The 13042-nt window shown below is 34.5% G+C and overlaps 1 pseudogene; it reads left to right on the top strand.

Moving 5' to 3' along the window:
- Positions 1-729: 729 nt before the first annotated feature.
- On the top strand, positions 730-2194 carry LOC100975436 (transcription initiation factor TFIID subunit 9-like; annotated as a pseudogene).
- The last annotated feature ends 10848 nt before the right edge of the window (positions 2195-13042 follow it).

Raw genomic sequence — 13042 nt, 5'->3', positions numbered from 1 at the left:
TTAAAAAGAACGTAATCCTGTTTAGGACAACATGGATGTATGTACCTTGAAGACATTATGTTAGCACCAAAAGATAAATTTTGCATGATCTTGCTTATATGTGGCATTTATGATAATTGAATTTACAGAAGCAGAGAGTAGGATGGTGATTACCCGGTGCTGGGAAAGGTTGGGTGTGGTACAGGAAATGCTGGTGGTCAGAGGGTATGAATTTCAGTTATATAAGAAGAATAAGTTTTGAACATATATTGTATAACATGGTGACTATAATTAACAATAATGCAGTGTGGTTTTTAAAATAATTGAGTAGATTTTGTGCTCTCACCATAAAACAATATTACTGAGGTAATGCCTATGTTAATTAGCTCAATTTAGTGATTCAAGAATGCGTACATATTTCAAAACATCACATTGTACAGGACAAGTACATAGGAGTTTCTTATTGGTTAAATTATTGGAACCTGAATTGCCAATCAAAACATGTATGATTTGACAACTTTTGCTAAATTGCCTTCCATTGTGGTTATATCAATATTAATACAATTTTTATTTGTCAATTAAAAATAATTTTAAATTAATTAAAAATAAGGCAGGAGGCAAGACACTGGGAGCCTTCACGTTACAACAGGGTCTGGAAAAACAACACTAGGCAAAGAACTTGCATCAAGATCAGAAATGGAATACATTAATGTGAGTGATTTAGCTGGGGAAGTCTCATCATGAGGTATCATGGAGTCTGACAAGATGCCCTCTCCCAAGAGCATGTGGGAAGATACACAGATAATGGCACAAATACTGAAGGATATGAGGATTACAAAGTATGAACTTAGAGTTATAAATCAGATGTTGGAGTTTGACTTCTGGTATGTGACTACAATTTTAGATGAGACAAAAATTTACTTAAGCCAGTCTAAGAAAGCTACTGTTGATGCAGATGATATGCGATTGGCAATGCAGTGTTGCACTGACCAGCTGACCAACCAACAGGTTTTTTATTAATACCTCTTCTCCCCTAAGAGCTTTTCTGTTAGATATTGCAAGTCAAAGAAATTAAACTCCTTTGCCATTAATCAAGCCATATTTAGATCCTAATTCAATATCCTAACAGACATTGGTTAATCGCTTCAAACTATAGGCTTAAGTCTTTACAGAAAAAGATTTCTACTTCTGCAGGAAGAGTAACAATTCCATGGTTAAGCATTGGTTCAGTTACTAGCAGACCAAGTAATCTTACATTAGGTGCAACCACCCCACAAATCATGTCTGTTTTAACTAAAGTATGGACTCCAATGTCCCTCACAGGGAAAAAGGTTTACAGTACAGCTTTCTGCTTCACAGACTCCAGCTATAAAAGCATCAATTTCTGCAACATCATCAGTAAAGAGTGTTCCAATTAATCAATCAATCATTATTTAGGTCCAAAAGCATTCTTATTACCACTAATATGGAGTCACCACAAAATATTGCCAATGGATCATCAAGTCCATTTAAAAGGAAGCATTAAGAAGATGATAATGATAATAATGACAACTACAACTATGGTAATTTGTAATCTAGCCTTGATGCACGTAACATGTACATCTAGTCTTGAATTCATTGTACTGATATTCAACACTCATACTGGATGTTTTCAAGTTGTGCTTTAGAACACTTAAATAATATTTAATGAGTAAGTTTAGTGTTACCCTACTTCCCTACTTTTTTTTCCTTTCTTTTCTTTCTTTCTTTCTTTCTTTTTTATTTATTTATTTTTTTTTTGAGACGAAGTCTTGCTCTGTCACCCAGGCTGGAGTGCAGGTGCAATCTTGGTTCACTGCAACCTCTGTCTCCTGGGTTCAAGTGATCTTCCCATCTCAGCCTCTCAAGTAGCTGGGAGTACAGGTGCATGCCACCATGCCCAGCTAATCTTTGTATTTTCATTAGAGATGGGGTTTTGCCTTCTTGGCCAGGCTGGTCTCAAACTCCTGACCTCAGATGATGCAACCAACTTGGCCTCCCAAAATACTGGGATTACAGGTGTAAGCTACCACGCCTGGCCTACCATACTTTTCAACTGAAGTGCTGGAATTTCTTTAATCAGATTAGTAATGGTTTTTCATCAGCCTTTAAGTGTAAAAACATAAAGTTATTCATCCAAAAATAAGTAAATTAAATAAATAGATAAGTAATGCAGATATTTTTTTAAAAATTGAAAAAGAAAGAGAGAGGAGCAAGAGAAAGTGATTATTTCATTCCAAAGATAAGTAGAGACTAGTATGGCAGAATAAAGCCCTTTTATTTTACAAGATATGGACGAAATAGTAATTGAAACTTTGGTTATATCAGGAAATCATTAAAAATGAATATATACTCATTTTTATAAATATATATTTATATATGAAGATTCTAATTTTACTCAATATAAATGTATACTTATTATCCTTATTCTTTAATAGAATGCCAAAGTTTCTTCTGTGTGTATAGGTCTGCTAATTGGAGTTTATTGTTGTATTTCTTGAATAAACTACATATATAATGTATTATTTGTAATTTACAGTTTAATTTTTTTAATGGAACAAGAACTTAAACACTCTTGTGAGGTAAACTGAATAAAGAATTTTTCTACATTTTAAACGTAATGTTCGCCCATCCTTTGTAGTTTTTTTTTATTATTATTATACTTTAACCAACCCAAATGTCCAACAATGATAGACTGGATTAAGAAAATGTGGCACATATACACCACGGAATACTATGCAGCCATAAAAATGAAGAGTTCATGTCCTTTGTAGGGACATGGATGAAATTGGAAATCATCATTCTCAGTAAACTATCGCAAGGACAAAAAACCAAACACCGCATGTAGTTTTACACTTAATTAGTTTAACTGCAAGATTGTAATGTGTCTTTGTCAAGCATTTCCAAAGCATTGGAATTAAATTTCATAGAAAAAGGCTTTCTTACAATATGCTGCTTTACTTTATTAACTTACATAATAATTACATTCTGTACTTGTAAAAGTGAAGTACAGGAGTAAAAGTAGGTTAGAGGGACAACAGAAACCACTTTAAGCATATGGTTGAACTTCAGATGTGCAGAATTGTTGGGGCACAGTAGACAGGAGTCTATTAAACAAAACTGTTTCAAATGCTATGAAAATTAATAAGTATGTTTCAGAGAGTGAGTGGAAATTATTAGCTAATGCAGTGAGCTTGTAAATTGGAAATCAATCAAGACAGCTTTTATTTTAGTTCCTGATGGCTGTCCAATTACAAGCACCTCATGACACCCTCACATGCACTGCCTGCTTTGAAGCTCAAAAAATGACCCTAACTCTTTAAAATATCTTACTTTTCTTGCTAATTCAGACTCAAGTAATGTTCGTCAAATGAATCCTAAAAAGAAATTAACAAGCCCTAGACTGGGTCCAAAGTTAGATTTGCATAAAAGTCCTCAAAGCTTTCGTCAACCTGTATTATTTTTCTATTCAAATATTTTAAGATTAATGTCTATTTATATTTGAATATTTATTCTATTATATAAAAGATGGTTTGTGTTTTGTATAATGATTACTGTTGATAGAATATCTAATTTCACAAAGGTAGATTTTCTTTTCAGGCTGAAGATCAGAACAATTTCTGATGCAAGCAATTTAAATAGTTTTGACAGCCAGTCTCAGAAATGATTTAAGAAAAAAATTCCACAGTTGAAATTGAGTATGTACTGTTTCCTGAAATATGTCCTTAATTTCAAAATTTGTATATTTTTTGTTTTCAAAAATTGATTTTCTGTATTCTTTCAGCATAGTTCAATTTTCTTCTTTTGCTGTTGGCCCATGATCATTGATCCTCTGGAGTTCTTTATTCTACGCCTGAACTCAAAAAATAAACCTGTATGTGTGGATGTATGGATAGTCATTGTTTATCCTTTGAGAACTATTTCTTTCGTGTTCTTTTTATTCAATAAAGTGAAGCCAAAATAAATGGCTAACTAATGATACTGAAGTCAATCATTTTTATTTATTTATTTAGAGATGGGGTCTCACTCTGTTGCCCAGGCTGGTCTCTAACTCCTGTGCTCAAGCCATCCTCCTGCCTCAGTTTTCTGAATAACTGGAATTACAGGTGGGAACCACTGACCTGGCTCAATCACCTTTATTTTTATGGTCCATTTAAGCATACTTGCCTCCTTTATTATAGCAAAGAGCAAAATCTACTTCCTTATAAAAGCTTTTGGCTCCCATCCAACTATTTAGAAAATGAACTGCCTTTCTTCTATGCAGTACACATGATATAGAGTTAAATTTGGGAGCCTTCCAAGGCCTAGGTACTTATCTTACAGCTACTTCAGGAATGAATTCTTTCCATTTCTGAAATAGACAAGAATCACATATTTTAAATTCCACAAGTAAAAAGATATATTTTATTGAATAATTCATACCAAATTTTTAAAATTGGCATTATAAAATAAATAAGAGATATTTTAAATTTTTGTTTATTCGTTTCATGGTGCCTATCTATGAGAAAAGGGTATTGATGGAGTTAGCACTGTCCAATCATCCTGGATTTTCTTTAGTATCTTCTCTCACAAAAATTGTGTAAGTTTCCTTGTTGAGAAAACTGGAGAAAAATATATTCTTTCAAAATGATTAAAAATTCTAAAACAATGAATTGTTTGCAAAATACAAAAAACGTATGCTTTATTAGTAAGAGTAACAAGTAACTACTTTCTCACTGTGTTTCATAAACTCTCTTTGATTTGTAGACCCTTAGATTTTGGCTACCAGAAGGTGAAATATAAGTTATCTGTGAAGCCATCTCAAACCAAACTATTTAACTTTCTGTAGGATTTTCTATGGTTGAAACCAAAATATGTTTCTTAATAACTTTATTCCATTGTAGTTATTATTTTTCTTTGGAGTTACACAGAAAAGTAAATCTATTTATTCTTGCCACTAGAACAAGTTCAGATTTATGGCATATTCTCTTGAATACTTTCTTTTCCAAGAACCCTTTGAATGTTCCTTCTACCATTTTTCATCTGACCTGGTTTTCAGATTCATCGCTATTCTGACATTTCTCCAACTCAATCCTGGTTTTGTTATTATCTTTGTTTAAATATAATGTTCAGAATTTAATGCAGCATTTTGATTGGAATACCTAAGCATAATTTGCATCAGGACAGTACCTGGGTAAAATATGAATTGTGAGTTACATTTATTTCAATTTTTATGTTGACATCTATAATATAGAATTTTTTCATAGGTGTCTTCCAGACAATTCCTAATGTCAGAGAATACCAAAAGAGATAATTATTCTTTGTTTAACATGTGGTTCATAGTTTTACAGTCTTGTAGCAGTTTTTTAGGTTTGATAACATTTCATTCAGAATGTCTTTTAAAGTCAGTAATTGCCCTTAAGGAAAAAAGTTACTTTGCTTATTAGAATTTACAGATATGTGCTGAAGGTATAGTAATTTTAATTGGGTAGACTATATAGTCTTTTTTAGTATTTTATAAAGTATGACGTGGGATTTGAATCATTGGTGAAATCTGAAAGGGTTGGATGTGAAGTCTCATGCCTCTCTCTACCTAGTCTTCAGAAAAGGCAAAGGATGAGTAGCTTTATGTATCACAAACATGGAAAGTGAAAGTTTTGTGATGGCTAGGTCTGGAGTTCAAGATGTTGGGAGTAAATCTTTTACCTTGAGTTTCTTGGTGGATGATAACTGTCACAGTCCCCCTCTTTAGAAAGGCTGAGTGAATGGGCACTGCTCCCCACATCTCAGCTTAATTTGTATGAAAATTAAGCAGTCTAACACCTTGTCTTTACCTCCTTCCTGGGACATACTCTACATAGGGAGGCAGCATTTCTTAGGCAGGTGGTGCTCACAGCAAGGCCACTGTGGGCCTTATTTACCCCCTGCTTCAAAGTAAAATCTGTGTGAGTGGTACATGGGCTTAAACACATGATGTAAAAACTTGCTCTCATTTTCTCCCTCTCATTATAACAGACTTCAAGGTCTGTCATATAACCATTTTAAACACTCCATCTTATCTCCTTCCATCACTTTCTGCCCTGGCAGAAACACATCTCTTTGCTTTTGCAAGCCCTGTTTTCTTGTAAGTAACTGAATCCTATTAAGCTATGTTGCATATGGATGTCACCATACATACATACTGTAGAATTGATGGTCAACTCAGAAGCCACCTGAAAATCATTCATTTATCCTACACTTATTTATTAAGTGCCTACTATATGTTAGGTAAAACTGCAGCACATGGAATAGATAAGTGTACCAAATAAGCAAAGATCATAGGCCCATAAAGATTACATGATTTTTTCTTTGGCCTACATTCTTCCTATTCAAAAGTATTTCAAATCTCCACTTCCCATAAATGTTGACCACCTCCTCCCTGCCCCTGCACAGAAGTGCTATACACCAACTTCACAGAGGAACTAGAATCCATCAGATGGAAAATGTTCATTATACCTTCAAAAATACTTCAACATCCTTCTCCTTTCTACTTTCCTTTTATAATGAAAAAGGTGTCCCTGGGAGCTCCCCTTGGCTCTCCCAAGTTGGGATCCGTGTAATGGAATGTGTAAGGAATGCCTTAGTCCCGGCTCATATCACTGTGTTGTAACTTGTGAGTTAATGTTTTTCTCTGAGGAAATGGTCTATTTTACTCACTGTCCTATCCCCAGCATCTAATACTTACCATCTAGTTGGCACACATTAACCTTTTGGGCAATGAATGAGTGACTAGCAGGACGTTTGTGGGAGAGCCCCCACCCAGTGCACTCTGGGGGTCAGTCACATTTCAGGAGGAGTATAAGAGTCTCCTTCAAACTTCCTAGAAGTAAAACCACCAGACACCACTAAATTCTTTCTCCATGCCTTCCACAGGACACAAATTAAATATGTTACCTTGCAGATGAGCTTCTAGCATAGGTGTCTGGAATTCTGAGAGTTTTCTCAGTCTCTTATGCCTGAGAGACTCGTCTCACGATTCCTACATCTCTCCTTTGTGGGCTGGGCTCCAGCAGTGCTTTGGAAGCTGCCCTAAAACCTCTGTTTACTGCGGCTTCATCACAAATTGGCTTCCTGGCTTTGGGAAAGGATTAACCTAAAACCCAGATTTCATATATTACATGGGGATATATTAACACTAAGCTAATACAGTTGTCCTGAAGAATGGAATGAGCAAGTAAAGGGCTTTGTATAGTTCCAAGGACATACAGCAGTTGCCCGTGTGTGTTTGCCAAGACTTGTCTAGGACCCCCTGACCACCTAGAGAGCCCAAGCTCTCTGGGAATGTCAGGACTGCAGAAGAACAATGAAACTTCAAGTCGCCAACCCAGCCCCTAAATTCAGGGGTCAATCTCTCCATCTCTCAATGCCAACTGAGGATAACTTGGTATTTGTTTATTTGTCACTGTTAACAGGGACATTAAGACTTTTCAGCTGCCTGGGTTCTGTTTGGTTGCAGTTTGAGTGCTGTCAGAATGCAAGGCAAATGTAACTACCAGTTATCTTTGCTTGCTTGTTTGTTTCTAGGAGATGGGAAGAAAATGTAGCTCTTGGGTTGTCATTGGTAAAGAGGTGGTAGTCACTCCTGTTAGCCTGGTGAGGGGATGTTTGATTGGTTTTCTAGAGACACAGTGTCTTTATCTTAGTTTTGTATTCATGTATGATTCTGAGAAGTCCTACTTTCTCTTGTTCCACCACAGCCATAGAGTAATGTTTTCTAACTGCTTGTAGATTCTTTGCTCGGGTAATGTTTAGTCGCACCATTATAGCCCAGCTGCTAGCTTCTGGCTTTGAAAACCAACATTTTTTCCCCTCTGTTTATTTTCTTAGCTTTAACTTTAAGCTTATTCCAGTGTCTTTCATTGTCCGTCCTATGTTTTTCATTGATTTCCTTGAGGTATGAAGCATTTGTAGTTAATATGTCTTACATGTAGCAGATTGTTAATAGCTAATAATAACAGTTAATATATTATCAATTAAAAAATGGAGGCAGGTTCTTGATATACACTTCATGTGTTCTTCTGAATTTTTCCTCTAGGTAAGTTCCTAGTTGGATATCTTGGTGAATTGTTTCTCTTTCTTTGTGTCTATTGTTTTCATGCTATTTTGTCCCCCTACAGTTGGAATTCTCAAGCCAGGAACTTTCCATTGCTTGTCCTTAATGTAGAATAACATTTAATTTTACTGTATTTGATATGTTCATTTTCAGATTTTATACTCAAATCAAATGATATACCTATGCAAATTAGTCCTACCCTGAGTTGCCATTATGCCTTGATTAAAAATCATTAGTTTTCAGTTTTTTCAACATGAAAAATATAAATGTATTAATATGCACAGGAATTGGTTTTCATTTCAGCTTAATATAGGCTATATACTCAAGTGTGCTTAATTATTATTATAATTTAGGTAATTTACATTTAAATATTTTTGATTAAATGATTTCATCAGCAAATATTTTTGGTGGTAAATGAGAATTTAAACAAGTTCCATATCTTAGTCAACTAAAAGAGCATTATAGTTGATAACTGAAACATCAGATATGAATATTGATTGGATCAAGTCATGTAATAAAAAGTACATCATCCAATCTTGTCTGTTGGGAAGCAATCTTAAACATACCAGCTGATAAAATTAGTTTAATTACATAACCTCATTAGAATAAAATATAAGAAATGGAAACAGCTTCTAGTTTGCCAATTACAATTTACTTTTCATCTACATAATGTCAGATACCATGGCAACTACTGGAAAGTGTTCTTCAGCTTCATCTGCAACAATCATTGCAGAAAATATGCCTTGCTCATATGGAATTTTAACTATAGCAAGTCTAGTGTCCGTATATATTTTCTCTAATATAAATTCAAATTATTTTCTCAAAAAAAAGTAGATAAGGAAACCCTTATCTACTACCTAAACATTTAGATAATGTACTGTTTTGTACAATCCAGCCAGGAGTTTTGTAATGTTTAGGAGATATATATATATATATATATATATATATATATATATATATATAACTAGATTCAAGGAGATAATAGGTGAGCGGTCTCCCAGGGGCGCTAATTCCAAGGGGCAGTAAGATGGCCTTGAATGTGTAAAGAAAGAGTGGGAAGTTATTCACCAGGACATCACTCAATGAGGATGTTTTATGCAGTACACAGGAGGATTTGGGATAAGGCATTAGTAATTAGGTACAGATGATTGTTATACTACCTTCTAAGGAAGCTAAATCTAGTTAATTGCAGGAATTTTATTTTATTCTTGGCAAATGACAGTAAGGTAATGTTACTAGCAGTTCTCCTCTGTCCTTCCTAATAGCATATCTAAACTTCTTTTCCAAATAAATGTTAAGATAGTTAAATATTATTTAAAAGAGATGTCAAGTTATTGATATTTCTTTGCACTATTTTTCTCACACTGTATATGTACATGGATAAAATAATTCCTAATTTCTTACATAACTGAAAATGTTTCACAGCGTCATTGAATTTATAATATTGTTTTAAAAAGTATTCAAAGACACTTGTAAAAACATGGTAAGGCAGATTTTATTCAGGCCATCACCATAGGTAGAGGAGCCCATTGGTTGAAAGAGTTTTTCAGTTCTTTATCATTACTAATATTCTGTTTACTAGTCCCACAAATCATCGAGAGAGTGGTGTAGAAGTCTCCAACTACAATTTTTAATTTATGTATTTTTTGTTTACTTCTGCCACTCTTTGCTTCATGTTTTCATGCTCTGGTTTAATCATGTACATGTTTGGATTATATATGTTTATGATTATCCTTTTCATCATTATGCATTGTCCCTCTTTATCACTGGTGATTTTTATTACTCCAATGTCTACTTTTTCTGATATTAATGTAATCACTCCAGCTTTTTTCATGGGTGTTTGTATATTTTATTCCTTTTTTTACTCTCAAACTACTGACGTCATTATATATGATTACTTGTAGACAACACAGTTATTTTTAAGTTCATGATTAAAATCGTTTTATTATTATGCTTATGTTATTAATATTTAATGTGGCTATTGATATGTTTGTGTATAGGTCTACTATATTCTAATTTGTTTTTGGTTTTGTTCTATTTTTGTTCCCATTTCTTTTTCCTGCATTCTATTGGGTTATTTGTGCATGTTTTAGTATTCCACTTTAATATGTCTGCCAGCTTCTTGATACATTCTCTTTGTACAGTTTTATTTTATTTTATTTTAGTGGATTATCTACATATTACAATATATCTACTTGTATTGGTTTGCTAGAACTGCCATAACAAAATACCACACACTGGGTAGCTTAAACAATACAAATTCATTATTTCAGTCTAGAGGCTGGAAGCCCGAGACCAAGGTGCTAGCAGGCTTGGCTTCTCCTGAGGCCTCTCTTCCAGGCTTTCACATGGCCACCTCCTTACTGTCCTCATATGGTCCTTCCTCTGTGTGCACACATATCTGTGTCCTAATCTCTTCTTATAATGACATGAATCATATTGGATTCGAGCCCACTCATATGACATTATTTTACTTAAATGATCTCTTTAAAGAGCCCATTTCTAAATATAGTCATATGCTGAGGTACTGGATGAAAGATTTCAAAATATTAATTTGAAGGGTCACAATTCAGCTTATATTACTGCTCATATTTTAGGTGTTCTTGGAGTGAATGTCTTACCACTACAAGTAGAATATAGGAAACTTACAACCCAATTCTGTGTCCTGCCTTCTTACTGTTATAGTTCTCTATTAACATATAAATAGAGAAGCCCACCACAGTGTTAAAGTTTTACTTTCAACTTTCAAGCATATTTTAAAGAAATAAAGAACAAAAGAATAGTCTATTATATTTACCTAAGTATTTTCTATTTCTGCTACTCTTCCTTTATTCCTGATGATCCAAGTTTCCTTATGCTAGCATTTCTTTGCTATTTGAAGAAGTTGTTTTAGCATTTGTTTTAAAGAAGGTCTCCTGTCAACAAATTCTTTTTTATTTTTCTTCATTTAAGGATGTTTTTATTTCAGATGGGCACAGTGGCATACACCTGTAGTCCCAGTTACTCAGGAAGTTGAGGCTGGAGGATTGCTTGAGACCAGAAGTTAAAGTGTTAGTAAACTATGATCAAGCCTGTTAATAGCCACTGAACTCCAGCCTGGGCAACAGAAACATAGCAAGACCATGTCTCAAAAAAGAAGAAGAAGAAGACAGGCGCGGTGGCTCTCTCCTGTAATCCCAGCACTTTGGGAGCCTGAGGCGGGTGGATCATGAGGCCATAGAGTCCATCTGGCCAACATGGTGAAACCACATCTCTACTAAAAATACAAAAAAATTAGCTGGGTGTGGTGGTGCGCACTTGTAGTCCCAGCTACTCTGGAGGCTGAGGCTAGAGAATTGCTTGAACCTGAGAGGCGGAGGTTGCAGTGAGCCAAGATCGTGCCACTGCACTCCAGCCTGGTGACAGAGTGAGATTCTGTCAAAAAAAAAAAAAAAAGAGAGAGAGAGAGAAGAAAGGAAGAAAGAGAAAGAAAGAAAGAGAGAGAGAGAGAAAGAGAGAGAGAAAGAAAGAAAGAGAGAGAGAGAGAAAGAAAGAAAGAAAGAAAGAAAGAAAGAAAGAAAGAAAGAAAGAAAGAAAGAAAGAAAGAAAAAGGTATCATTATAACTTGGCTGCTTTTATGTCCTTTTATTCCCAATATAATAAGCTTGAACATGGAGTTCTTTAGATTTATACTTTTTGGGCTTCGCTAAGCTTCTTGCATCTCTGTAGGTTTAAGTCTTTCAGTAAATTTGGGTAGTTTTGAATCATATTTCTGTGAATATTTTTCAGCACTGTACTCTTGCTCTTCTCCTTCTGAGACTTCTAATGACCCAATAATTGAACCTTTGAATTGTCCCACAGTCCCTGGGGCTGTGTTAATTTTTTGCAATCTATTTTCTAACATATTCAGAATAATGTTTGTTGATTTATCTTCAAGTTCATTGACTGAGTCCTTTGTCATAACCGTTCTGCTATTAAGCCCAACTTGAGTATTTTTTATTTGTCATTTTATCTTTCAATTCCAAAATTTTCATTTGGTTCTTCTTTGTGTCTTTTATTTCTTTGCTGAGAATGTTTATCTTTCCATCCACTTTAAGAGGATTTGCTTTCAGTTGCCTTAACGTTTTTATCAGAGTTACTTTAAAGTATTTATCAGATAATTCTAATATCTGTGTCATCTTGGTGTTGGCATCTGTTGATTGCCTTTTCAACTGTAAGTTGATATTTTCCTCTTTATTTATATGTTGAATAATGTTGAATTGTTTCCTGAACATTTTGAATTTTATGTTATGAGACTCTGGATTTTGGTTAAATCCACTGGAGAATGTTGGTATTTTGTTTTAGGAGTCAATTGTCCTGGTTAGGCTCAGACCACAGCTTCAGCCTGTCTTCTCTGTATGGGCTGTGATTGTGAGTCTAAGGTCAGTTCAATTTTCAGAGCATTTGCAGTCTTATTAGGATCAGTCCTTCATGTGGATCACTCAGAACCAATATGGAATCTGCTTTACATATTAATTCACCTCTCAAAGTCTTTGTAACGGTGTTTAACACTCAAACAGATCTATGCATGTAAAGGTCAAGAGTGAACCCAGAAATTCATATGCTAGTTTAAGGGGTCACTTTTCTCAAGTCTTGCTATGTTACCAGTATTTTCCACTTCCCTGTGGTTTCTCTTTTTTGTTCTTGCAATTGTAAGTCTGAGGCTGTACTTAGTTTATTCTGCTGGGCATTTCCTGTAATTATGCTTACATCCAGGGCTAAGTAGTGTGAATACACAGGAAAAAACTCACTGCTAGTTCAATGTTACTATAAATTCTGGCTTTCTTTGTAAATTTTCCTACTATTTACTTTGAGTCCTCATGTAGCGGCTCTAAGCATTCTTTCCAGGTTTTATTGCTGTTTTTCAGCATCAATATAACTTGAATTTAATTGGTTTTGAATTTAGTTGAATTAAATTAAGAGAACTTGGTCTATAGATTACTGATTTTTCAAAAA

The sequence above is a fragment of the Pan paniscus genome, chromosome 10 (assembly GCF_029289425.2).
Source record: "Pan paniscus chromosome 10, NHGRI_mPanPan1-v2.0_pri, whole genome shotgun sequence".
NCBI classification, from domain to species: Eukaryota; Metazoa; Chordata; class Mammalia; order Primates; family Hominidae; genus Pan; species Pan paniscus.
The sequence above is the reverse complement of the archived record's forward strand: the minus strand, read 5'-3'. Positions and strand labels throughout refer to the sequence as shown.